Raw genomic sequence first — 25495 nt, 5'->3', positions numbered from 1 at the left:
TCTGCCCCAAAGAAAGCCTGCTCTCCACATATGGCTCATGGCAGCTGGGGTCTTTAGTTAGAACTGAACAGAGGAAGATCAAAACTCCCCTCCTGACTACATGAATCTACAATCAATATTTGTTGCTCTTACAAGTATAGACTGGGAAAGTAAATGGATGAAAACAAGTAAATGAAAATTGAGTGCCCTCTATGTGGCAAGCAGAGCATTAAGTTTCACATCTATGATATCATGATATCATTCACCCAAAATGTCCCCAACTTTCCAAGAATGAGGAAACTGAGGCTTAGGAAGATTAAAAATCTAATCATCAATTAATTGGTAAATGGTATGGTTGGAATCCAAACTTGGATTTCTCTATTCCTAAAAACCAATTCAGTATGTAATTAAACATAAATAAAAATTCATACAGAATTAACTCACAAGTGTTTTTAAAGAAAGATTTCACAAAAATGAAATGTCATATATAGTAGGACAAAATTAAATATTATAATCAGAAAAACTGTTTATGTTTTGCATAGATTAGAAAAATATGAAAACATCAATATTATCCCATAAAATTATCATTAAGCAATAAAACATTTTTATTGAAAGTAAGACCACTTTTTAATTTGTCTGGCAAACAAGTGTGTCAAGGATCAATATTTCCTGACTTAATATTTCTTGAAACTGACTTTTTCCCCTCAACTCTCAAAAGAAATTCAGAACAGAGTATTTCAAATCTAGTTTGACATGTACTGTCACAATGACAAAAATGATAAAAATCTAGGGACAAGACAAAAACAGCAGCTCATGCTCATGGATCTTTTTCTTTTTTTTTCCTTTTTGTTTAATTTTACTTAGTTAACATACAGTGCAAAATTGGTTTCTGGAGTAGAATTCAGTGATTCATCACTTACATACAACAACCAGTGCTCATCACAAATACCCTCTTTAATACCCACCACCCATCTGGCCCATCCCCCACTGGCCTCCCCTCCATCCACCCTCAGTTTGTTCTCTATTAGTAAGAGTCTCTTATGGATTGTTCTCGCTCTCCTTTTTTTATTTTCTCCCTTCCCATATGTTCATCTGTTTCTTTCTTAAATTCCACATATGAATGAGATCATATGGTATCTGTCTTTCTCTGACTTATTTCACTTAGTATAATATACTCTAGTTCCATCCACATTGTTGCAAATGGCATGATTCCATTTTTTGATGGCTGAATAATATTCCATTATATATTATATACATATATATATATATTCTTTATCCATTCATCAGTTGATGGGCATTTGGGCTCTCTCCACAGTTAGGCTAATTTTGATAATGCTGTTATAAACACTGGGGTGCATGTATCCCTTCAAATTTTTTTGTATCCTTTGGGTAAATACATAGTAGTGCAATTGCTGGATTGTAGGATAGTTCTATTTTTAACTCTTTGAGGAATCTCCAAACTGTTCTCAGAGTGGCTGAACCAGTTTGCATTCCCATCAACAGTGCAAGAGGATTCCCCTTTCTCCACATCCTCACCAACACCTGTTGTTTCTTGTGTTGTTACTTTTAGCCATCCTGACAGGTGTTAGGTGGTATCTCATCATGGTTCTGATTTGTATTTCCCTGATGATGCGTGATTTTGAGCATGTGTCTGTTAGGCAACTGGATGTCTTTTTTGGAAAAGTGTCTATTTATGTCTTCTGCCCGTTCCTTAACTGGATTATTTGTTTTTTGGGGTGTTTGGTTTGATAATTTCTTTATAGGTTTGGATACTAACCCTTTATCAGATATGTCGTTTGTAAATATCTTCTCCCATTCCATAGGCTACCTTTTAATTTTGTTGTTTCCTTTGCTGTGCAGAAGCTTTTTATCTTGATAAAGTCCCAATAGTTCGTTTTTGCTTTTGTTTCCCTTGCCTCCAGTGACGTGTCTAGTAAGAAGTTGACCTCCAGCCGAGGTCAAAGAAGTTGCTGCCTATGTTCTCCTCTAGGATTTTGATGGTTTCCTGTCTCACATTTAGGTCTTTCATCCATTTTGAATTTGTTTTTGTGTATGGTGTAAGAGAGTGGTCCAGTTTCATTCTTCTGCATGTTGCTGTCCAGTTTTCCCAACACCACTCATGGGTCCTTTTATGATGGATCTCAATAAATGTCTTTCTTTCAATTCTTACAAGAATAGTTATAGCTCTCAAACTGTGCCCTGCAGATCCCCTGGAGTCTCTGAGACCTTTTAGGACATTCATGAAGTCAAAATTCATTTCTTTATAATGCTAAGATATTATTTGCCTCTTTCACTATTTTGATATTTTGTACTAATGGTGTGAAACAACAGAAGTAAAATTGCTTGTGGTGTCTTAGCACCTGTAGGGAGTGCACTGTTCACTGCCATGCACTAGCAGTGGAAAAATAAGGTGCAAGTTCCACTTAAGGATGTCCTTGATGAAACAGTAAAAATTATTTTATGAAATCTCAACCCTGCATATACAGTTTTTAAATATTCTGTGTGACAACACAGGAAGTAAGCACAAAGCACTTTCATTGCATAGGAAAGTATGATGGCTGGCTGGAGGAAAAGCACGTGTGATTGAGTTACAAATTGAAACAGAGGCTTTTTCCATGGAGGATCATGTTTCCTTGAATGAAGAACCAACTATACTTACTCAGACTTGGGTATTTGACAGACATCTCAAAAATTAACAAAGTGAGATTACCACATAAAGGAAAGGTGACAATATTTGTTGTCAATGATAAAATTCAAGCTTTTAAGAGAAAATAGAATTTTGGAAAACCTTTATCTACCACTATGAGTTTAATGACTTTCAAATTCTTAAAAGACTTGAATGAGAATTGTGTGGTATAAATAAATGTGATTTTTTGAAACAATACGATGAATGTGTCAGCATTTGGAAGATCTGTATAAACCAACATTTTCCAAATAACCAAAGCATGACATTATAAAATCATGCATGGGTAAAAGGTACATTGAAAGGCCAAATATGCCAAATCAATTTTAATGTAATAGAATATGAAAAGCTCACTGATACGGTTTTTGATTCTATATGTCAAGAAATTACCACTTGTTGGATTTTGGTATAATATAAAAGAAGCATATGCACAACTATCTAAATAGGCTATTAAAATATTCTTCCATTTCCAACCACATAACTGTACGAGGCTAGTTTTTTTCCATATACTTCCACCAAGACAACATAGCAATAAATTGAAGCAGAAACAGATATAAAACTCCAGCTGCCTTCTATTAAGTCAGCCATCAAAGAGATTTACAAAAATATTTTTAAGAAGCAGCAAAGCAGCCAGCTTAAAATAAATTTAAAACTCTTCTTAACAAATTTCTTTTTTGGTGAAAATGTAGTAATGTTTCATTAAAATATTCTAATTATTTATATTAACATGTAATGGGCTTATTATTATTTTAAATGACTTTATGAAAAATAATTTTAAGTTTCTGTTCTAATTTCTAATATAGAATTTTTTTTTCACTTCTAATATAGTAAATATCAGTAGTTGTAACCCACCTAAACAAAAGCTCTTTGGAGTCTGCAGTAATTTTTAAGAAAGAATTACAGGGTCTGAGACCAAGATATTTAAGAACCACTGTGCTATAGAAATATGTGCTCAATAACTAGTTATATGATGGTATATAATCAAGACTGAATTCTGTTCAGTATTTGCCCTCCTTTCTTTAAGGTGACTTAATCAATGTAGGGGATATAAGCTTCTGACTTAGCAGCCCTTTAGGAAAACCACCCACCTGCTATTCTCAGTTCAGGTGGCTGATCCTGTTCCTAGATCAAGAGGACATCAACAACTTTACTTGTCAGAGTACTAAAATCCCCTGAGGAATGGGCAGGTGATGTAGACAGGCTAAAAAAAAAAAAGGAATCTCTGCATTTATAATTTTGCCTGTGTTGCTAGCTCTAAGAATGATGTAAGCCTAGAACCGTGGGTGGGTGGCTATCTTTGCTAAAAAGTGGGGAAACTATTAGAATGTAGCCAACACAGGTAGTAGAGACAACAGGAAAAAAAAAATGTGCCCTGATGACATTAAACCTCTATAACCAACATATTTGAAGACAGCTTCATCTCTGGTCTTTCTGGTTATGAAAACCAATAAATTCCTTCTATTTCGACTTTTATAAGCTGGATTTCTATCACTTGTACCAAAATGAATCCTAATACAGAATTTGCTACCTGGAAGTGGAAAGTTAAAATAACAGACTTCAAAATGTGATACTGGCTGAGCTGAGGTAAGGTGGAGGATTCATCCATTCCAGGCTAGGGAAAGGGCCAAAGCTATTATTTGAGAGCAAAGCATCAGTTAAAAGGTGTCTAATGTATCTCAGAACTCAAATCACATAAATACAAGGATAGAGTTTTAGGGGATCAGGAAAAAAGTGTCAGAATCTTGGAGGGTGTTGGCTACTTCTTTCCGCCTTCAAAGAAAAGGATGGCCTGCAGCCTAATCTGGCAGTTCTGGAAGCAGAGAGGAAAAGGGATTCAGTCCTTACTAAGAGTCATCCTTTCTGCCTGTGCTTGGCACTCTAAAATGGTCAATATCAGATAACCAACAGTAACTGGATGAGCCTGCGAGCTATCCCCCTTTAGACTGGAGGTAGAGGCAATTTTCTTTGTATAGGTATATTTGCATTATACTAGCCAGGGCCATTTGGGGAATTTTATAAGGGGGGAAAGAAGATTATATATAGATGCTGGGCAGCCAAGGGATGCAAACATAATGCCAGATGTAGTTAACCTGTGTTTTGTTCAGCCCCAAATGTCTTTGGGAACTCTCTCTTCCCCATTCTGAGTCCAAGGGGTTTGGGTGGGGCTGATCCCATCTCCTTGGTTCCAGAAGAGGGCACATCCCAGGAGTCTGGCCAGTTAAGTACTCTGATTTCTTCAGCCACAGTGATTAAGTCCAGGGATGGTCATATGATCAAAGGCAGGCCAATAAAAGCTCTTGCCCTGGGCCTTTTGTTGGAGCTGTTGAAAACCAGACTTTCTGTATTTTTTCTTTAGAAATTCCAGCTGCTAGTACAGTGTAAACCAGAAATGTTGTTAGTCGTTTTTGCTACATTGTGGGGAGAGTCCACCCAGTAATGGAACCAACAGCTAATTTAGTAAAGCAGAGAGATGAGTGAAAGAATCTTCTTTTGAGCTCCTGGAGTTAGCCATACCTAAAACTAGACAGATAAGTTCTGGCTGTCCAAATTATTTGAATCAATAGATACCTTTTTGCAGTTAAATGAGTCAGAGTGAAGCTTTTGCCATTTTCAAACAAAAGAATCCTAATGAACACAACCAAATAAAGTGATTTTTATTTAATTTTAATTTTTTAAAGAGAAATCATTGGACGTCCATCTAAAATAATATTCTCTTAGAAAAAAAAAACATGTATTTCTGGAGCCCAGGATGTATTTGTTTCTTTAATAAATATAGCATGTCAGGAGAGAAGTCATTAAAGAATCTGTGGGAGGAAAAAAATCACTATAACCTGAGGTAGCATGAGAAGGTAATTAAGGTCACAAAATCCCCTTGGACAAAGTGATGAGAGCCAATCATTTATTATTTTTATCCTACTTATATTCAAAAAGTTTGTGTCTTTTTGCCATAAAATGCACTATGTAATAAAACCACTAAAGCAAGTTAAAAATAAAAAGATCCAAATCATAAAGTTTGGGAGAGAGTTGAACTGAAAATCCTAGGTCGAGTCTCTCTGCTGGAATCAAGTACAATTTGTCTCTGAAATTCTGAAAAGGCAAAGCAAAATGGTATTGAGAAGTTCTGGGGCATGATTATCTTAATTAAAGGACACGGTTCATCAGCGAGAGATTATCTTATATCTAGCACTAAAGTCTAGAAATAATTTATTACCTAGCTCTTCATACACTAGCACTAAATAATATAATGGAGAATCTTTAACAGAAGCTTAATAAGAGATGCAGAAATATCCCTTTCATGGCATTATAGAAAAAAAGCTGACCCTTAATTAAAGCTCAGAGGCCCTTGTTAAATTGTAAATCTGCAAAGGCAGTTCTAGTTGGAAGATTAAAATAATGAAGTACACATGATCTGTTCTTGGTCATGTAGCCTGATATATGAGCAGATTTTACAAAGTATTGTAGGTGAAGAGCAGATGAGAGTAGCATGTCCCTTAAGACCACTCCTCATAATCATCTGTTGACTCATAAAAGCTCATAATAAAAGTCACACAGAAAACCACTAGAAACTAAAGACTAAGATCAATTAAGGAAATTAAGTAGCTAAAGCAGGTTGCTGACTAAAAAGATATCTATGTGCACAAAACCCCCATTAGGTGAGTAAAGTTTTATCATGAAAATCAAAGTCTTGCCTTTCTCCCAAGACGCGGTGTAATAAGTGGTGTAAGAATATATAACAAAGAGCTTTCATCACTGAGTCTTAGAGAAGAGATAGAGTCCCTAGAAAAAAGATGTTTTTATTTAATACTTGTTATCATTCTGCAACTATTGCTTTAGTCAAGTTCTTGTAACCTCAATCTAGACTTTTGCATGACCTTTCTCTCCAGGTTTCCTACTTGTGGATTTACAAGTTGATTAATTCCTTATAGGACCTACTGTGTTTTTTAAATGCTCTAAAATAAAGACTGTAGGGTGCATGGGTGGCTCAGTCGTTAAGCGTCTTCCTTCGGCTCAGGTCATGATACCAGGGTCCTGGGATGGCGCCCTGCATGGGGCTCCCTGCTCCTCTGAAGCCTGCTTCTCCCTCTCCCACTCCCTCTGCTTGTGTTCCCTCTCTCACTGTCTCTCTCTCTCTGTCAAATAAATAAATAAAATCTTTTAAAAAAATAAAATAAAATAAAGACTGTATGTTGTACTTACAAATCCTTCCCTAGGTTTTCTAATTTCTTTTATCTTCCTGGGTTTTTTTCCCCTTTGTTTTTCCTATTCTACCATCCTTCCTAATGTCTCCCTTGTCTGCCTGGAATATAATCTGCCCCTCGACTAGCCAGGGTCCTTTGGGCTATGTAACTACCCTCATACTCTCACTCATGCCCCTGGAGAGGTTAGGCGGGGAGGAATACTTGTGGTCCCTCATTCCCTCCCTGACTTAGTCCTCCCCTCTGGAGGAGAAGGGACTTGCTTCAGAGGCTGGTAATCTACAGTAATCTACGGTAATCTACAGCCCAGGGCCTATTTTTGTGCAGCCTACACACATTTACATGTTTCACAAGGTTGGGAAAAAATGACAAGAATATTTTATGACACATGACATTTACATGAAATTTAATATTTCATGTCTGCCTTATGAGTTGAATTGTATCTCCCCCAAATTCATATGTTTAACTTCCCAAAATGTGACCTTAATATGCAAAAGGGTCATTGCACATGTAACTGGTTAATACAGGTTATATTGGAGTAGAGTGGGCCCGATGGTCCAAGATTATTGGTGTACTTACAAAAAGGGGAAATTTGGACAGAGTTATATACAACAGGGAGAATGTCAGGTGAAGATGAAGGCAGGGTGATGCTTCTACAAACTACGGAATGCTAGGATTGCAAGCAAACCACCAGAAACCAGGAGCGAGGCACGGAGTACGTTCTCCCTCACAGCCCATGGAAGGAACCAACCCTGCCCACACCTTGGGCTCAGACTTCTAGCCTCCAGAACTGTGAAACAACACATTTCCATTATTTAAGCCCCCCATTCTGTGGTACTTTGTTAGAGCAGTCATAGAAAACTAATACAACAGCCATTCTAATTTACTTATATATGTTTACATAGTGTTGCTCTCATGCAACAACAGCAGAGTTGAATAGTTCAAACAAAAACCATATGGCCTCAAAGCCTAAAATATTTACTATCCTGCCCTTTACAGAAAGTTTGCTAATTCCTGATTAGGAATTTTACCAATGTGATTGGTAAAATAGGAGAAAGGGTCACTAGACAAACACAGTCCAATCTTCTTGTACCTTTCCTTTGAGAACTGTCTGCTAATCCTTCCACAGAGAGGTCTGGAAATATCCTGCTAATCTTCCTAGGACTAGTAAATTCTATTTAGGATAAAAGTAAGGGGAAATAGGTAGGCCATTTGGGACCAAGGCATTGTCTACAATCTAGCTTTATCAGCAGTAAAGATTTTATTTTGATCTCTTTCTGACACCTGTATGTATTTCTCAATTGGTCTCAAATCTGGAGAAGAGTTAGGGGATTCACTGGTCTCCACAAACCTCAACTTCTTCCTCCTCGTAGCAAAAGAGTGTTGGAAATCTCATTTCCTTCTTGAAGTCTCTCCAAAAAGGAAGTGAGTGCTGTTTTATTTTTTAACCTGGCCATATCCTCTCTGGATATGCAATTCTCATGACTCATTCTTAAATTTGAGACTACATAAAACTGCTTGCACTAATGCTCACACAGTTTAGATGCTTGTTGTTGTTTTTTGTTTTTTGGTGCTAAGACATTATGTGATTATATAAGTATCTGGATGTCCTTTTACAGAATAGATCTAAATTACTATAAACTCCCTCAGATTATAAACTCCTGAGCAGGTTGTTTAACTTGAGGTCTGGTTTGTTTAATAACCAGCACAATGCTGCACTATTTAATGTGGTTTCCCTCATTAATAAGGAAGATCCTACTAATCCACTGACAACAATTTTATTCAGCTGGATTCATGAGGAAGCGAAGATGGAAAAGACTGATGATAATAGCTATGTAGTTTGATAAATATTTTAAGCACTAATAAAAATATCTAGAAATATACCCAAGAAAGAAAACTCAGTCCCTAATTGGTCAACCATAGCTTGTCATTTACTCAATTAACCCATTGATGTATATGGAAAATGCCCATTACAAACAAATTCTGACATCCTATGGACAGACAGGCATGAAAAATAATAATATAAAATGAACAGTTGGTAAAAGGTCTTGACACGCAGGCAGAAAAATCTGGCTTTGAATCAATACACGTTCACAAAAGGTTAAATGGGAAAATGGAGTTTTTAGGGAAAATTGTTTCAGCAGCTGTGAACGTAGAGATCTCAGCTTGATAACCTAAACTATGGACGTGTCTGGCCAGAGGGAAGGAAGGGCAGGGGAGACCAGCAGAATCTGTTGGCGGGAGAGATCTAAAGATTTTCAGGGAAATAACTCATCCAAAGGCAGGCCAGTTGTGTTTAAATTCAGTGGGGCACTGCTGGAGAATGCAACAACTGGGGAACAGCATGGAGCTTGCTACCTGGACATTTCTCTGGCTCAGTTTCTGTGGACCTCTCTGGGAGAAATACAATAAAAAGAGAGTGACAGTGAAAAGAGCAGTTTCCATAAAGACTCTGTTGAGGGCAGTGTTGAACAGCATTTGTAACAATGGAAGCTGGGGGTGGGGCGGGAGTGGGGCAAAGGGCACTTCCCCACTCAGGGGTGACTTTGCAGCTGAAGCTCTGGGCTGCACCTAGGAATAGCCAGGAGCTAGACCAGACAAATGACAGAACAAAACACTTGGGCAGCCTCAGTATCTCTGGAGTGTTTCAGGTGCTTCATCATAGAGGCAGTGATAAATTACATCATGGATTCCAGACTGGATCACAAAATAATAAAAACAGTGCCCACCACCATGTAACCAAAAAATCCAAGTCCCAAACTCCTCCTCCACATTCCACCCTCCCCCTCCTCCCTGAGATTCCTCGAGGAAAAAAGACCCTGAACTCCTGGCACTGGTTGGCAGAAACTGTAGAGTTGGAGTTCTAATAAATGGAAGCAGAGCCTTAAAATGAATGTGTAGTTACAATTCTTGCTTCCAGGTTGCATGGCCTGGAAAACACAACTTACAAAGATGTAAAAGTGAAGGGAATCTGGTAGAGAGGTGAGCACGAAAGTGCTCATCCTGTTAAATATGGGCTGTGTGACCTTGGCTAAATCATTCAAATGGTCTGAGCTTCAGATCCTGTATCAAAAAAGTGGGCTCTTTTAAATGCCCTGACAAGGTCATTGTGAAACTCAAATGGAATCCTGTGTGAGAAAACCCTATCCTTTCTTAAGTGTCATTATTTCAATTACAGGGAGTATTGCAGAACAGGTTCTTTATAAAAGGTTCTGACTGCACTGATTTCTGGTTGTCACCTGATGTAAAACTGTTTTTGTGTCTTCCGAAGCCATTTTCCAAGTAACTTTGCTCAAATACACAAGCGTCTCAGCAAAACCTAGAGCTCCTTCATATGACTGATTCCATATATATCTGGTTACTCCAAGGGGACATAACTGGGAGAATGCAGCTACTGCAGGCACAGGAGAAATGAAGGGTAGAAAAACCTTTTGGGTCGTAGAAAGTGGGGGCCATAAAAATCTTGGCCTTATTTTAACATTTCTCAGAGTATAGGCGGGTCAGTATGTGATCTTACTGGTAGTGATGGTTCTACTGGGAAATCTTAACTTTAAATTGCCTGCCAATCTCTATTTTGTGTGTCCGAGAAGAGCCATTTATCACTTTTATGAAGCCACCAAAAGCCCACATTGAGGGAGAAAAAAACCTAATTATTGAGCAGTACATGCCCTCACACTAAATATATAATGAGAGTAATAATCTGAAGGCTCTAAAGATGGGTAATAAATGTTTTGATAAAACAAATCTAAGATTGCCCCCATCAGAAAGACAGCCCTCCCTCACCTCCACTAACTCTCTGTTACACACCTGGGGGTGGGGGCAAGTTTCTGACATTTAATGATGTCTGGGATGATAAAATTTTCCCTGGTAGCTCATCTCCACAGAACAGCCCTTTCTTTAGCCAATAACAATAACCCATGTATGTATATGAGTTTCCTGATTAAAAAAGCACTTCATATGGATAAAAATTAGTTTATTGCAGAAAGGAGATTTGGGGGCTCACTTAAACTCAGGGCTGTAATTATGCATATTAGATTCAGGATGTCTCTTTGCCAGTTAGATATCTACATTCATGGAGTTTTCAGAGTCATCGTCTTTGGAATTCACCTTTTCTTCTACTCTTGCTCTAGGGGCAGAGTTGTTTTCCTTACTTACCTTAAGAAAACCAAGATCATCTGTGAATGAACTCCAAGTTCATCCTTTAATTCAAAGTAGCGACTAATCCCCTTACAACTTCCTGAAGCCTAACTCAGTAAATTGTACCCTAGTCCCATAAATCTTCCCTTAATCTCTCTCTTTCTCGGGAATAACTGTCCAAAGTTAGGCAAATCTCTTAACTCATTGTTTTCTTTTTTTTTTTTTTAAAGATTTTATTTATTTATTTGACAGAGAGAGGCACAGCGAGAGAGGGAACACAAGCAGGGGGAGTGAGAGAGGGAGAAGCAGGTTTCCTGCCGAGCAGGGAGCCCGATGTGGGGCTCGATCCCAGGACCCTGAGATCATGACCTGAGCTGAAGGCAGACGCTTAACGACTGAGCCACCCAGGCGCCCCTTAACTCATTGTTTTCTTATTGCTTTCTCTGACTTAGTTCTATAAGATAATTTATTCATTTACGATAATTTACTTATAAATAAATAAATAAATAAATAAATGGTTTTGATTATCATTATCTCCTCCTGGCTTATCACCCAGTACTGCTCTGACCACATGTGGCGATTGAGCACCTGGAACGTGGCTAATCTGAATGGAGAGATGCTTTAAGCATAAATACACAGTAGATTTTGAGACCTTAGAACCCCAAAAAGAAAGTCGTATCTTCTGGATAATTTTTGCGTATTGATTACATTTTAAAATGGTAATGTTTTAGATATACTGGTTTCAATAAAATATTATTAAAATTAATTACTTTTACCTGTTCCTTTACTTTTTTTTGTTTAAATGGCTGCTAGAAAATTTAAAATTACTCATGTGGCTCACAGTATACTTCTATAGGCAGCACTGACCTAGAGCTTTTAACTTTGCATCCTAGGTCTTTATCTGAGCACGCCCACCCCCACCCTACCCACAATCCAGTCCAATCTCCTGATCTGTTTTCTTTCTTCACAGGCACTAACATCTCCTTGAGCTAACAATTCTTTCTGATTACCTCTATCTTAGTAGGATAGAGGTAGAAATAGGTATAAGTACACACTGCCACTCATAACAAGTATGCTGGCCCTGAAGTTATTCCATTAGAAAGAAAAAAAAATGTTTTTCTTATCCCTGAAGTAATGTCTGGAGACAAAATAAAGTAAGCAGAGCAAGGGCAGAATATTCACAGATATTCCTGCTGGTCTTGGAAAGCAGAACTGACTTCCCAGAAAATTACATCCAGTAAGACAGTGTTACATGGAGTGAAACAAATTTAGTCTTGCTACTCAAGGGAGTGCATAAAGGTTCCTCTGAGAGTGTGGAGTTAATAAAAATGGATGGTGAAACCGGTTGTATTTTTCTTGAAGGAAGTTCATAGGCAGTATCAATCCAGCCCAAGGGAGCAATGGGGCTGAATATTTTCCAAGTGCCTGACATAAACAGCAAAACTTATTCTCTCCATCGTGGTTTGCCATTATTTTTACACTTCTGATATTTTTACGGACAAATCAGTCCATGCACAGACACATTTACAACAAACCATTGTTAATCCCTGATGTATTCAAATTTGACTTACAATGACCTGAATATATAAAGAACCACCTACCCTGTCTCCATGCCCTCTCCACCTACTGCCCCCTCCTGGCCATGCTTTCTTCCTCTGGCCTCAAGTTCCACCTGGGACCCATTAAAAAATACCTGAACCTTTTAGAGAAGCAGTGAAAAGGCGCTTGTGGGAAAATAGAAAATATTTAGGGAGCTGGTCTTCTGCCTTCTGTCCCCCTGCCTCTGAAACAGTTTCCTTGGTGCATGGCCTGATTTGTTTTTATTTTACTGTGCTACATTGTCAAAATTACCTAACCCCCCAATAGATCTATTTGGGTTAAGCGAGAATCTTTTAAAAATGCAAATATTCCTGAGAGTGTTAAAGGGCTTTCAGTAATTTACACATTGGTGTGAATTTATTCAATCAAATTGCCTCTCTGCTCATGGTGATTAGCAGCCCACTCACTGCTTGTCTTCCTCGGCAGTAAGGACAGAAATCTAATTTCAAAACAAAGGATTGGAAAGCTGCCTACATGTGGCTACTTCTTAAATTGCCAAGATATTAACATTTTAGCAGCTCAAAAAAGTCATGTCAAGTCTTTCAAGCTCTTTTATTTTGGGGTAGCAAATTCATTGCACTCTCTTGGTAGTGGAACTGCCTCTTGGATTTCCTCCAGTAAAATGATGTAAAAGTAGGAAGCTTTGTGGAAACTTCATTTCTACTTCATGGAGTTAAGAGGTGGGGTGGGACACCAGTTTATGGTCCCATGGTCTTAACTGTGGGAAAGAATATTTCATTTTTGGTTATACGTCTTTGAGGAGGACAGGGAAGATAGACTATGTAAATTAGGCGTCATTGGCCCAGTTCAGTAACTCAACCCTGCCACTCACTCTCCAGGAACTCTAGTGTAATGTCTAAAGAAAATGTATTTCAGAACAATGACAATTATGACCAGAAATTCAGTCACTTCCACACTCTGTACATCTTGATAAAGACTTTACTGGATATTTAAAGTCTTTAGGACCCTACTCTGTTGTTTATGGATCAAATCCATTTATAGCACCTAATCGGATCCTGCCTATGAGTTGGGCCATCCCAGTAATTCTGTTTTCCACAGGTCCCTTAATATTACCACATATGCCTAACTCAGAAAGCCACAGAAAACATGATCCTTGATGGCTAAAATGTTCTTAATTCCTGGGTTCCAAGTTCATAACACAGAAAATCAACAGTGGAGAAACTTTGAAAATTTAGGAAATCATTATTTCTCCAAACTTCTTGTAGGAGATGGTGTATCAGCAACACGCCTAAGCCCCACATTCAGGCAACTCAACATAATAACAGCAATCCTTACAAAGCTCTACACAGAGTAGGCACTCAGTAAACTTGCTGACTGACTTGTTCAATTTGCTTTAAAAATCACCGTGAAATGTCGACCCTGTTTTATGTGAAAATGTATTCCTCTAAATACTATCTCACCATAGATATCAAATCATTTTCAGTTACCATCTGGTACATAATTTCGGCACATGCATACATGCTACACAGGTCCGAGGAGTAGAGAATTTATTGTAACAGTTGATGCTATTATCCGTTCAAGCCATAGAGGAAATGTGTGTAATCAATAAAGGCTATAAAACAAACCAAAATGAAAGCTTTGACTTTTTCAGATACACCATGTTCAAAATACTTCTTAATAATTCAGAGAAAAAACATGTTTGTTTGGTAGCTGCAGTGATTTCATGGGCAGATACATCTAGTCAGGGCCTCAAGAATGCAGTGGCCACATGTGGCTTGTGGCTGCATATTTTCAACCGTACAACTCGGCTGTGTGCCTGAAACAGATGTCGTTTTACAGTCATGGTTCTGTGTGTATTAGCTCTGGAAAATATTCTCTAAATCTGCAGGCGACAAAAGGAAGGACTTAAACATTCTAGAATAGTTAGTCATGACTTAATCATGGAACACAATATAAAGAACAGTGTTTTATGCTCTAGGATATTAATTTTTAAAAAAACAATAATGTGTCATCTCTATTTCACATGCACTGGACCACTGTTTACATACAGATAATCCCTGGGAATTACTACGTCAGCCTGGTGGCCAAAGCAACTCTGCTTCCCTGACAGTTGCTGCTATGAGATGTTTCACAAATTCTTCTTATCCCTTTGACAACACAAAAATCCTCTAAACTTCTCCACTGTGGATCCCAAGCAGGAATCCATGTGGTAGTTATGCTGGAAATAACAGCAAGGGAGAAGTAACAAGAGGCAGGATACCTACCCTCAGCATCACCACTCAAGGCTTCTCCTCTCCCCCATTTCCATCGCTACGTTTCTTCCAGCCAAGATGCAGGATCATGTGCCCAATCTCTAGCCCTGTTCCATCCCAACTCCTAGCCCCCAGTTATTTTTTAACTCTTCCTTAGCTCCCAGGAAACTCACTGAACATAAGGCGGCCTTCAAAGAGTAGATAAACATTACTTGAGACCCACCACTTATCTGTGTCTTCTCTCCCTCCAACACTCACTTGGGAAAAATAAAAAAGTACTGATAGGAGGATATTATTTTGAGCCCCTTTGCTCATGATCTCTTTCTTGTAATTTCCAGTAAAAACCCTTAGAAAAACTGTGGAGGGAAGAGTCGTACTTCTACTCATTTCTCATTAGTCAAGGAATAAAAGAAATAATAGTTGAAAGCAAAGAAGGTAACAATGGAAAGAGCAACATGCTGCCCAAATTCTGGTGCTCTCAGAAAAAAGAAAAGAAAAGAGAGGTAACCAGAACTCTGACCCAGGTGGTTAAGATTCTAGGAATTTCTCCTAGATAGAAAGTCTTTGCCCCTTACAACACTTCAATTCTTGTCATCCTAGAACCCATTAACTTTTTATGGTGTGAATGTGTATCCATCTTCCTTTTCATTATTATAATTTTTTAAAATTTTTTTTTTAAGATTTTATTTATTTATTTGGCAGAGACAGAGAGAGACAGTGAGAGAGGCAACACAAGCAGGGGAATGGGAGAGGGAGAAGCTGGCTTCCCACTGAGCAGGGAGCCCGATGTGGGGCTCAATGTGGGGCTCAATCCCAGAACCCTGGGACCATGACCTGAGCCGAAGGCAGATGCTTAATGACTGAGCCACCCAGGGGCCCCCTTCCTTTTCATTATTAAAACCCTGCCAGAACATTAGCCTGAATGTGTCTGAGTAGCAATTCCTGCCACTAACCCTGAGCAGAAAGGAGACTCTCCAAGCAAGAATAGCTAGAACACACTACAGTCTGAAACATTTTATGAGTGCCCACTATGTTCAGTTACTATGCTAAGAACTTGTTACTGAGATAAGTGACAATCTGGACTTCAAATTGCTTCAAGTCCAAGGAAAGGGAAGACAAAAACATATACAGATAATAATGTGATAAATGCTAGAAAAACAGGGCCCTTCCTGTAGACTGAGTCTTGAGAACCTAGTCAAGAGAATCAGTGTGAAGATGACAGGGAATTCCAGGTTAAAGGAACAATTGATGCAAACACAAGGAGTGTGAGATGGATCCCAAAGCAGTTTGATGTGGATAGAACACTAGGCGAGAGGCGGAGGAGACAAGAGACGAGAGACTGCAAAAGTTGGCATGGATAAACTGTGAGCAGCTTTGTCCAACATGCCCAGAAATTTGATTTTCTACCAAAGAAAATGTGAAGACATTGAAGGATTTTCCATAGAACAGAGACATAATGAGATTTAATTTCATAAAAGATCACTCTGTTTGCATCTTGGATAATGGATGAGGTGTATTTAACACCAAAGACCAGCTAATAGGCTGCATTTCAGGTGAGAAATACCTGACTCAGAGCAGTGGCATTGGGGACCCAAAGGGGATGAATTAACACATCATTAGACATGTAGACTCAAATGTCACTAGGTGACAGTGACTGTGAGTTTAAGAGAGAAGAACGATACTAGGGTGACGTGTAGGTTTCTGGCGTGACGTGTAGGTTCCTGGCCTGAATGATGAGCTGACTGAAACTGCCTTTCACTAACACAGGAGAAAATGGCTAGTACACTAAGTTTGGGGTGCATTAGAGATGCCAAGACAGCCAGGCAGGCATAAGGGTCTGGGTTCAGGAGGAAAATGGGATGCAGATACAGGTTACAAAGAACAGATCCTATGGAGCTGGCCAGTCCACCCCCCACTGATTTCTTCCCTGTCCAGAATATATCTCCCACATCAATGTCCTGCCCCTTCCACCCACTCACATGTCTGGGAAGTAAACATAAATCAAAATCTGTTCATGAGTCACTGGCTTCAGAAATGTGCCTAATTTGCTCTCTGAAGTTGAGAACAGAGCCAGAACAGGCCCAGATTTTCAACTGGTAACTGTTTGGCCTTGGCTTTCTCTTAAATACCCTTAGCCTTGGCAACCTGGCTGTCTGAATTTATGGCTTGGCCCCTGGACTTTTATTGTTTCTGTCAACCCAGCCTGGACCATCCCCTTAGCCAAGCAGTACCCTGTGCTAGCCCAAGGGACTTTTTAAATAAAAATTAGGACAAAAACATGCTCTTTGGTTGGCATTCACTGTCTCAAGGACTCATAGTTTAGTGTCAGAAGGTATCTTTCTGCTAATTAGAAAAGGTGGGCCTTGTGCAGGGCATAGCATCTGTATGTGCAGCTCTGATCTGGCTTCGGACTGAGCTATTTGGTTCTTTGGAAGAATGTCTATGTCCAGTTTAAGTCCTGAACCGTTCTTGTGTCTCACTTACACTGCAGCTACCATCAGCAGCTTTTATACTTCACTTTACCCCTAGGCAAGTAATACCTGTGAGGAACAGACATGAATTGTCCCACCAAGGTGTAAGCCCATATTCCCAACTTTGGTCCACCTCTAAAAGTATATAGGAGTTCTGACAAGCAATCAAGGGTTAAACACCTTCATCCTCTACCCTTTGAATAGCACTAGCCCTGGGGGAAACCTGCCATCACTGGGAGAGGTCTTGCCCTCAGTATTTGGCAGCCAAGATCACAATCAAACCTCAGCACCAGTACCTCAGACATGTTCCACAGGACAGTGAACTTTATACATCCAGTATGCTATGGCTGAAATTGGGTTTGGCAGGCTAGCCTAAGAAAATAAGAAAATGATAATAAGTCAGATGAATAAATGTACATTAGGCTGCCACAAACCTGTGTGGAAGGATTTGTCTCCTCTCTTTGAAGAGATTAGGCATTGGTGAACTTTCTATCTTATGAAGCCTCTGACTTCATGACAGATTCAGAGGAAACAGAAGTAAGCTGTGTTTTAGAAAGTATTCCCTAGAATAGGAAACAGCAAGGGAAGTTTCTAGAATACACTGTCCATCACCTAAAGATTCAGATGTAACAGCAAAAGCAGTTCTTCTGCCGAGCTGACCCCTGCTTGCATGCTCCGTTTATAAGTAAACATCTTAGAAGGAATGCTCATAGACATATTGGTAGTGAAAACAGATAACAGAGAAAGATTTTCAGAGGATATAAAGATCTCTGTATTAACATCTGAGGCTATACAGTCCTCCTCTCCACACTCTGTGTCAGTGAGAATTGACTGAGGACTCAGATTATAATCTTGTTCTGAATGGGCCAAAAAATAAAATACTCCTTAACTTCTTACCTAATAATTCATAAAGTTACCCTATCCTGAATGAGCTAATTTGGAAATAAATTACCTGTCCCAGGATAATTAAGAGCTTATTGTAAAAACAAAGTAACGAGGATGAAGAAACTTAGAAAATCAGCTAAAAAAGGTCCCAAGTGCCTCTTTAATAAATTACATTCCCTTAAAAGGCAATAGGCAATGGAATATAGCATCACACTAAAAATAATGGCTTTCCCCTTTTTAACTTTCATTGTTAATCTTAAAAAAATCAATCGATTTGTAATGAATGTTTCCTTCTTGGGCTGAGGAAGGTTCTGAGGAGAAAGCCTTACATAAAAGTCATTCTTCACCAAAAAAGAAACAAAATCTGGATCACAGTAAATATAATTAAGATGTACTCTATTTTTCTTTTCCTTTTTAGTTAGAAAATAAACCTTACTTTTTAGAGCAGTTTTAGGCTCACAGGAAAACTGACAGGAGGGTACAGAGATTTCCATATATCCCTGCCCCCACACATGCACAGCCTCCCCCACTGCCAACATCTCTGACCAGAGTGTTACATTTGTTCCAGTTGAACCAACACTGACACATTGTTATCACCCAAAGTCCCTAGCTTACTTTAAGTTTCACTCGTAGTGTAAATTTTGTGGATTCTGACAAATATCTAATGACAGGTATCTACCCCTGTAGTATCATACATAATAGTTTCACTGACCTAAAAATCCTCTGTGCTCCACCTATTCATCCTTCCCTCCCCACTAACCCCTGCAACCACTGATCTTTTTACTGTCTCCATAGTTCTGTCTTTTCCAGAAGGTCATATAGTTTTCGGAATCATACAGTATCTAGCCTTTTCAGATTGGCTTCTTTCACTTAGTAATATTCATCTTTTCTCTTAAAGGCATTATAAAACTTCCCCAAAGCCATGTATGTTGACATGGCAAAGTGAGAAAAAGTATGAAGGCTCACACTCAAGTACTAATTTTGCCACTTCGGGCAAGTGACTTATCTTTAATAGGCCTTGGTTTTCTCATCTGTAAAATCAGGAAAACATTAATACCTATCCCACTAACTTTATGATGTTGTTGTGAAGGTCAGGTTTCTTAAAAATGAAGGAGTGCATGGGTGGTGTAGTTGGTTTGAGCGTCCAGCTCTTGGTTTTGGCTCAGGTTTGATCTTGGGGTCATGAGATAGAGCCATGCATCAGGCTTCATGCTCAGCATGGAGTCTGCTTGGGTTTCTCTCTCCCTCTCCCCTTCCATACTCCCCACCTCTCAGTGTGTGTGTGTGTCCGTGTGTGTGCGCGCACGCGCGCTCTCTCTCTCTTTCTAAAATAAATAATCTTTAAAAAAAGGAGGTACTAATGTCTATGTTGTAGAGTCCTTGTATGAATTAAATAGGTAATGTGTTTGAAGAGCTTAGCACCATGCCTAGAACATACTGCATATTTAATAATGGTAGCTGCCATGCTATTTTTATTTTAATGTATGCTAAATACTTTTTATTTGACCCTCTAAAACTATTCTCTGCTTTTTACCATCTTGCCTTGTGGAGCACAATTGCTAAATTGAATATACCTCCCTCCGGATTTCCTGATGAGGTCAACCAACGGGAGGTCCCAGAGGAGGTTAGAAGTTGGGAGGGAGAGAGATGGGTCTTTACTCCCTGCGCCTTTTTTCTGTCATACTGTAGTTTGGTTGTGGCTGCATTCCCCCTTGAAGGACAAAAATCTTGCTGGGCAACCATCTTAGAGTTGGCTTCCCTTAACCCTGACCATCCCTATATAAGAAATCTCTTAAATTATCCCTTGAGGTAATTTAGGAAGTTTCTGTTGTTTTTTGTCAGGAAGACACATAATGTTTGCCCTTCATATTCATTGGCACAATTATTATTGTTTTTTTAACATTGTAAAGCAGCCAAGGCATCGTAAAATCAAGAACCATATGCAACTGTACAAAATCTTGCAAGTTATTATTGACATCCTTCTATATCCAACACTGGTCAGAATTTATGAAGATGTACTTTTAGATTCAATTTAAAAAGTGGAAAAAATTACAGAGATTTGGGAAAAAGATACAAAAATTGTAAAATATCTATAAGAAAGGCTGGTCAATTTTTCCTCATTAAAAATACACCAAAAAATACAACAACAACAAATCGCTGGGTATTATTTAGCTTTGTAGCACAAAGGCAATTATTTAAAGTGCAGTTAATGTTTGTAGCTGATGTTTCACAGATGTGTCCCCCAATGTAATACTTCATTTCTGGAACCATGGTGGGATATGGACCATCCCAAAAGGGAAGACTTTCGTAATAATAGTTCAAGGAGATTTTCAATTGCAGCAAGAATTTTCACTAATAATGAAGGAATTAATTGAAGTGCAAATAATCCTCTGCTATGGTTCTACGTTTGACAATGAACTAACCATTTTGCCTTAGCAAAATCACTGCCTGCATTTTTCCCTCAATTTTATAAATATTAATTATATAATATATATTTATTACAAATCATGTTAAAATGAAAAGCAGGTCAACCTTAGTGCTAAGTTTAAAACAAAAAAGTAATAGAGAATGTGCAAATGTGGTGTTGACTTTATTGCGTGAATGGGACATGACACTCCACCCAGAATATTCTGTAATAAAGCTACTTACTTTAGGTTTTGGTCGAGCTCCAGTTGACATCTGGTTTGGCACACCATCAAGATTCTGGATGTTTCCAGTTTTATTTCTACAAATTCCTTTCCTCTGACGATTTTTTTTTTTAAAGCTTAGTCTTCAGATTTATAGAATTCTGTAGAAAGAAATTTTAAGCAGGTTATTTTTCACATACAAAGAATTATTCTTAGGCAGTAATTCATCTCAATTAGTCAATAAAAATACATGTTTTGAAAATTAACATAAACTGTGGAATATTCCCCTATATTAATAATTTTTCCAAAGACATTTATGATTAGGCTCAGTGAGATCAGCCTAGTTAAGCCTAAGAAATTTTTGTGAATGAATGTAAATTTATAAATTAAAATTACTTTTAATCTACCAAGGTAAAATATAGTACTACATTGGCATCTCATAAAACTTTCTAAAATTCAAAACCAAAGGTGTCTTTAAAATGGAAATAATAAGATGTGGCTCATACAGAGCCACAGTATTATAGGCTTTAAGATCTCAGTTTATATATTTTGTTAAGTAGGGAAAAAATTATAAATTTATATTTCTGAGGGTTAGCTATAGAATTAAAATTACTAAAAACATATTAGCATAAAGAGAATCCTAAACTTTGTAGATATAGTAAAAGTCCTTTTCTAGAATGTTGGATAAATCCTCATTGAATTGGAGTAATTAAGTTTGTCTTGATTAATTCTTCCCACTGCTTGGAAGTCTTCCACATCTCTCTACGTCCAAGTTACTTATACAAGTTACCTAGCAGCCTCTAGTGCAAAGTTCTATCCTGGTCTATTTCTTCCGGAACAAGTATCAAGTTCTACAGAAGTAGGGAAGGTTAGAAATGTGAATTTTTCATTTAACTAAAATTTTACTCATTGATCATCAGGTTGTTTGTGGGCAGGGTGAATAAAAGATCTGGAACAAACAAACTTTATTGAATTGTATATGAATGTAGCACTGCCAAATACTAACTATATAACCTTGGACTTAATTTCCTCAAATCTTAATTTGTTCACCTATAAAACAATACTTTCTGACATTTATTGAACACTTCTTTGTGCCTGGCATATTTGACCAATGGCATGTAAGTCCATAGGAATCTGCCAAGTCTGAGTGGAATCATTAAATGTGAAGCTTGGAAATTACATTTTTCTCACTCTTGATGCCGCAACTCTCCTGTGGTGAAAAGAATTGACTATGATGATGAGAATAATAGTGATACGATGATGATAATGGTAGATAACATGTTTGACAGGCACTGTTACATGTTTTATATATTTACCTTTTAAAAACAATCCCGATTTGTTTACACTGGAAGCTTACTAACTAAAAAATATGTCCTAGAAGGGTTTGAGGAAATAGAAGTGTGTACACACTTCTGCCCTCGAGAAAGCTAATGGGGCCATGTCTTACTTCAAGTATACACTGACTTTTAAACATATGACTTACTAAATTTCAAAAAAAGCAGCTTTAGACAACAAATAAGACTACAATGAACTGGCAGCCAGGGGGGCTGACAATGCAGTGCGTCGGCATTGGGTTGACCAGTGAGCGCTACGCTCTTCTGATTACTGCTAATGTCTATCTCTGCCACTAGTGTAGACAATTTGACGGATGCCTAGAGGAACAACTCCCTGTGGGCTCATTTGTAAAATGAGGCTGGTGCTGGCACCTATTTCAATAGGCTGCAGTGTACTGCCTGAAAGCCCCCGTAAGTACTGCTGGTGTTGCTGTTCTTACAACTCAGCAGGTGGGGACAGTCTTCTCCTTCAGGAAATTAGGGACCGTATCTTCTTCAGGAAAAAATGACATTCGCTGACAGAATATTAAATATAAGATCCCGTGTGTGATACTTTCACATATACTACTTCGCTTTCTTTTTCCCAGCCATTCTGTGAGGTGAGTCTTGCTGTTCTCATTTTATAAAACAATTGCTAAAGAGAATGAGTTCTTGATGAGCCTCATGTGGCAAATGAGAGCACTTAGCTCTCCTGATTCTCCTCAGAGATTTCTCAACTCCCCTGGATTTCTCTTTGTATCCTTGCCCAGCCCCATCCCCACGCCCTCTTCTGTCTAAATACCATCATAAGCTCTCGCTCATCTGGTTAACAGGCCTGGGCTTCTCTTAGCCCTGTGGATGATGGATACCTGCAGAGATTAGGAAATGAGGCTGAAACTGTAGGAAGGAATTGACCATAACAACCCAGCAGCTTTCTAGAGCTCCCATGGCAAAGGCAGGGCCACTTACAGCACTTTTTGAATGCATGCTAAGGCACTTGATATTTTTGGCACTGTTATAAGTAATACCTTTTCGTAAAATTTACATTTTGTATGTTCTGTAATTGGTACATAAAAATTCAATTGATTTTTCTTAATTGATGTTGTGTCCATAAATGTAAGGTTTTTAATTAATGTTATATACTTGGGGGTGTTGTCTTTGTACTCTTATGTATGGGACTAATAATACTTTTGTTTCCTTTCTATTCCTTGTACTTTTCTTTCTTTTATTTTCATTATTACTAGGCTAGGACCTCTAATCAGTGCTGATTAGAGGAGGTAAAAGATATACTGATCTTATTTCTGATTTTAAGGAGAATGCTTCCAACACTTCTCCATTTAAGTGTGATGCTGACTGTATGGTTTTTGTTTTTGTGTTAATCAGGCAGTTCCTTTCTTTTGATAAAAAATTTTTAAATGAAAAGATATTGAATTTTACTGAATGAATTTCCTCCATCTATTAAGATAATCACATTTTTCTTCTTTAATCTCTTAAGTTATAAATCATATTAATCTTGTATTAAGCCAACCATGCATTCCTATATTATATCATCAAAGTAACTTTCAAGTCTTTAAAGATTATTTATCATAATGAATCTTGGAATTCATCAAATTCCCTTTAGATAACTGGACATATCAATCAACTACACTAAGATATTTACAATTTTTAAAAAAGATTTTATTTATTTATTTGACAGAGAGAGAGCACAAGCAGAGGGGAGTGGCAGGCAGAGGGAGAAGGAAAAGCAGGCTCCTCCCTGAGCAGGGAGCCTGATGTGGGACTCTATCCTAGGACCCTGGGATCATGACCCAAGCCAAAGGCAGACACTTAACTGACTAAGCCACCCAAGGGCCCCGATATTTACAATTATTAAACCATCCTTACATGCATGACATCAACTGTGCTTGGTTGTGATAAGCAATTCCTTTTAATCTTACTCAGTTTGGTTAGCTGCTGTTTTCTTTAGCATTTTTACATTCATATTCATTTTTGTCCTCTGTCAAGCTTTTGTATCAAGATGTTAGTTTCATAAAATAAACATGGAAGCTATACATCTTTATAAATGAGGTTCAGAAAATTTATATTGCATGAGAATTATCCATTCTTTGAAAATTTCAAAGGACTCACAGGCCTTTTGAGAACTTGTTTAATTTATACCATTGGTTTTGGTCTATTCTGGCATGTGACTCCTGAATGAATTTTGACAATATATATTTTAATATAACATTATCTATTACAAAGTCTTTCAAATTTATTAGTAGACCTATGTACACTCTTGTACTTTTAAAATAATATTGTATCTGATATTACAGCCTTCTTGTTCCGAATTTTATTTCTGTTATTTAGTGGAAAGAGCCTAGTATTTAGGTTAGACAGACTCACCACTAAGGCAGACAAGTCAATTCATTTGTTAGATCTCAGCTTAATCACCACCGCCTCTGGGAAACCTTGCATCACTCCTGGGAGAGGTTTCTGTGGATTTCTGTACCTCCTCTATCAAAACATTTGTTTCACAGTATAATTGTTTGTTTAATGGGCAGCTTCAAAGTTAAACTGTAAGCTCTATGAGAGTAATGACAGGGTATATCTAGTTTACCACCACGCACCTAGCACAGTGTCTGAAAAAGAATGAACACTCAGTAAATCTTTGTTTGAACGAACAAGTTAATTGTTTCCATGTTTTACTCTGTCTCTTCCATAAGACCACAAGTTTTAATTGCTTTTTATAGCTACCATACCAAAAGAGCAGAAGAGTGATTAAAGATGCCAGCTCTGGAGCTCGAGTGCAGGGTTCAAAGCTAGGCTCTGCCATTCACTAGCTGTGTGACTATGAACAAATTACTTCACTTCTCTGTACTTCAGTTGCCTCTCTGTAAAACTAGAAATAATAATGCTGGACTGTAGGGAGTTTATATATGCCTGGTACACAGTAAATGATGAATTAATGATACTATTATTATGTTAGTACATGACAAGTAAATGAATGGATAAAAGAATAATGAACCTATGAAAACAGAGAAAATAATGATATTATTTGCTCTGCTCTGGATGTTCTGAGGATCAAGTGACAGGAATTTTAACTAATGAAAACCATTTGAAGTATTTTATTAGAACCATTACAAATGGGAAGCCCCAGTGGCCACAAGAAAGAGAACTGTTTTCTTCTTTGGAAAAAAATGACAAGGCTAGAGAAATATTTAATAAGATTTTGTTCCTATTTGGAGCAAAAAAATTGGAATATTTTTCTTAAATTGGATTTTTTCTTTTATATCTTAGTCTCTACAATACAACTAGGTTATTTAAAAGTTTAATTTAATGTTTTTATAACTATGAAATACCTGAATAAAAATTTTTCTTCAGACTTGATAGCTCTTTTGGAAATAATTTCTGAT

At 37.9% G+C, this 25495-nt stretch overlaps 1 long non-coding RNA gene across 1 annotated transcript in view; it reads right to left on the bottom strand.

The window, feature by feature from the left end:
• LOC118009518 overlaps window positions 1-20854 on the bottom strand; it is a 78487-nt gene extending 57633 nt beyond the window's left edge. Inside the window, exon 1 of the long non-coding RNA XR_004678956.1 lies at window positions 20813-20854. This is a non-coding gene — a long non-coding RNA (uncharacterized LOC118009518). The remainder of the gene's footprint in view (window positions 1-20812) is intronic.
• Window positions 20855-25495: the final 4641 nt, after the last annotated feature.

Source organism: Mirounga leonina, unplaced genomic scaffold (genome assembly GCF_011800145.1).
Source record: "Mirounga leonina isolate KUSES-001 unplaced genomic scaffold, KU_Mleo_1.0 Mir_127, whole genome shotgun sequence".
Lineage (NCBI taxonomy): Eukaryota > Metazoa > Chordata > Mammalia > Carnivora > Phocidae > Mirounga > Mirounga leonina.
The sequence above is the reverse complement of the archived record's forward strand: the minus strand, read 5'-3'. Positions and strand labels throughout refer to the sequence as shown.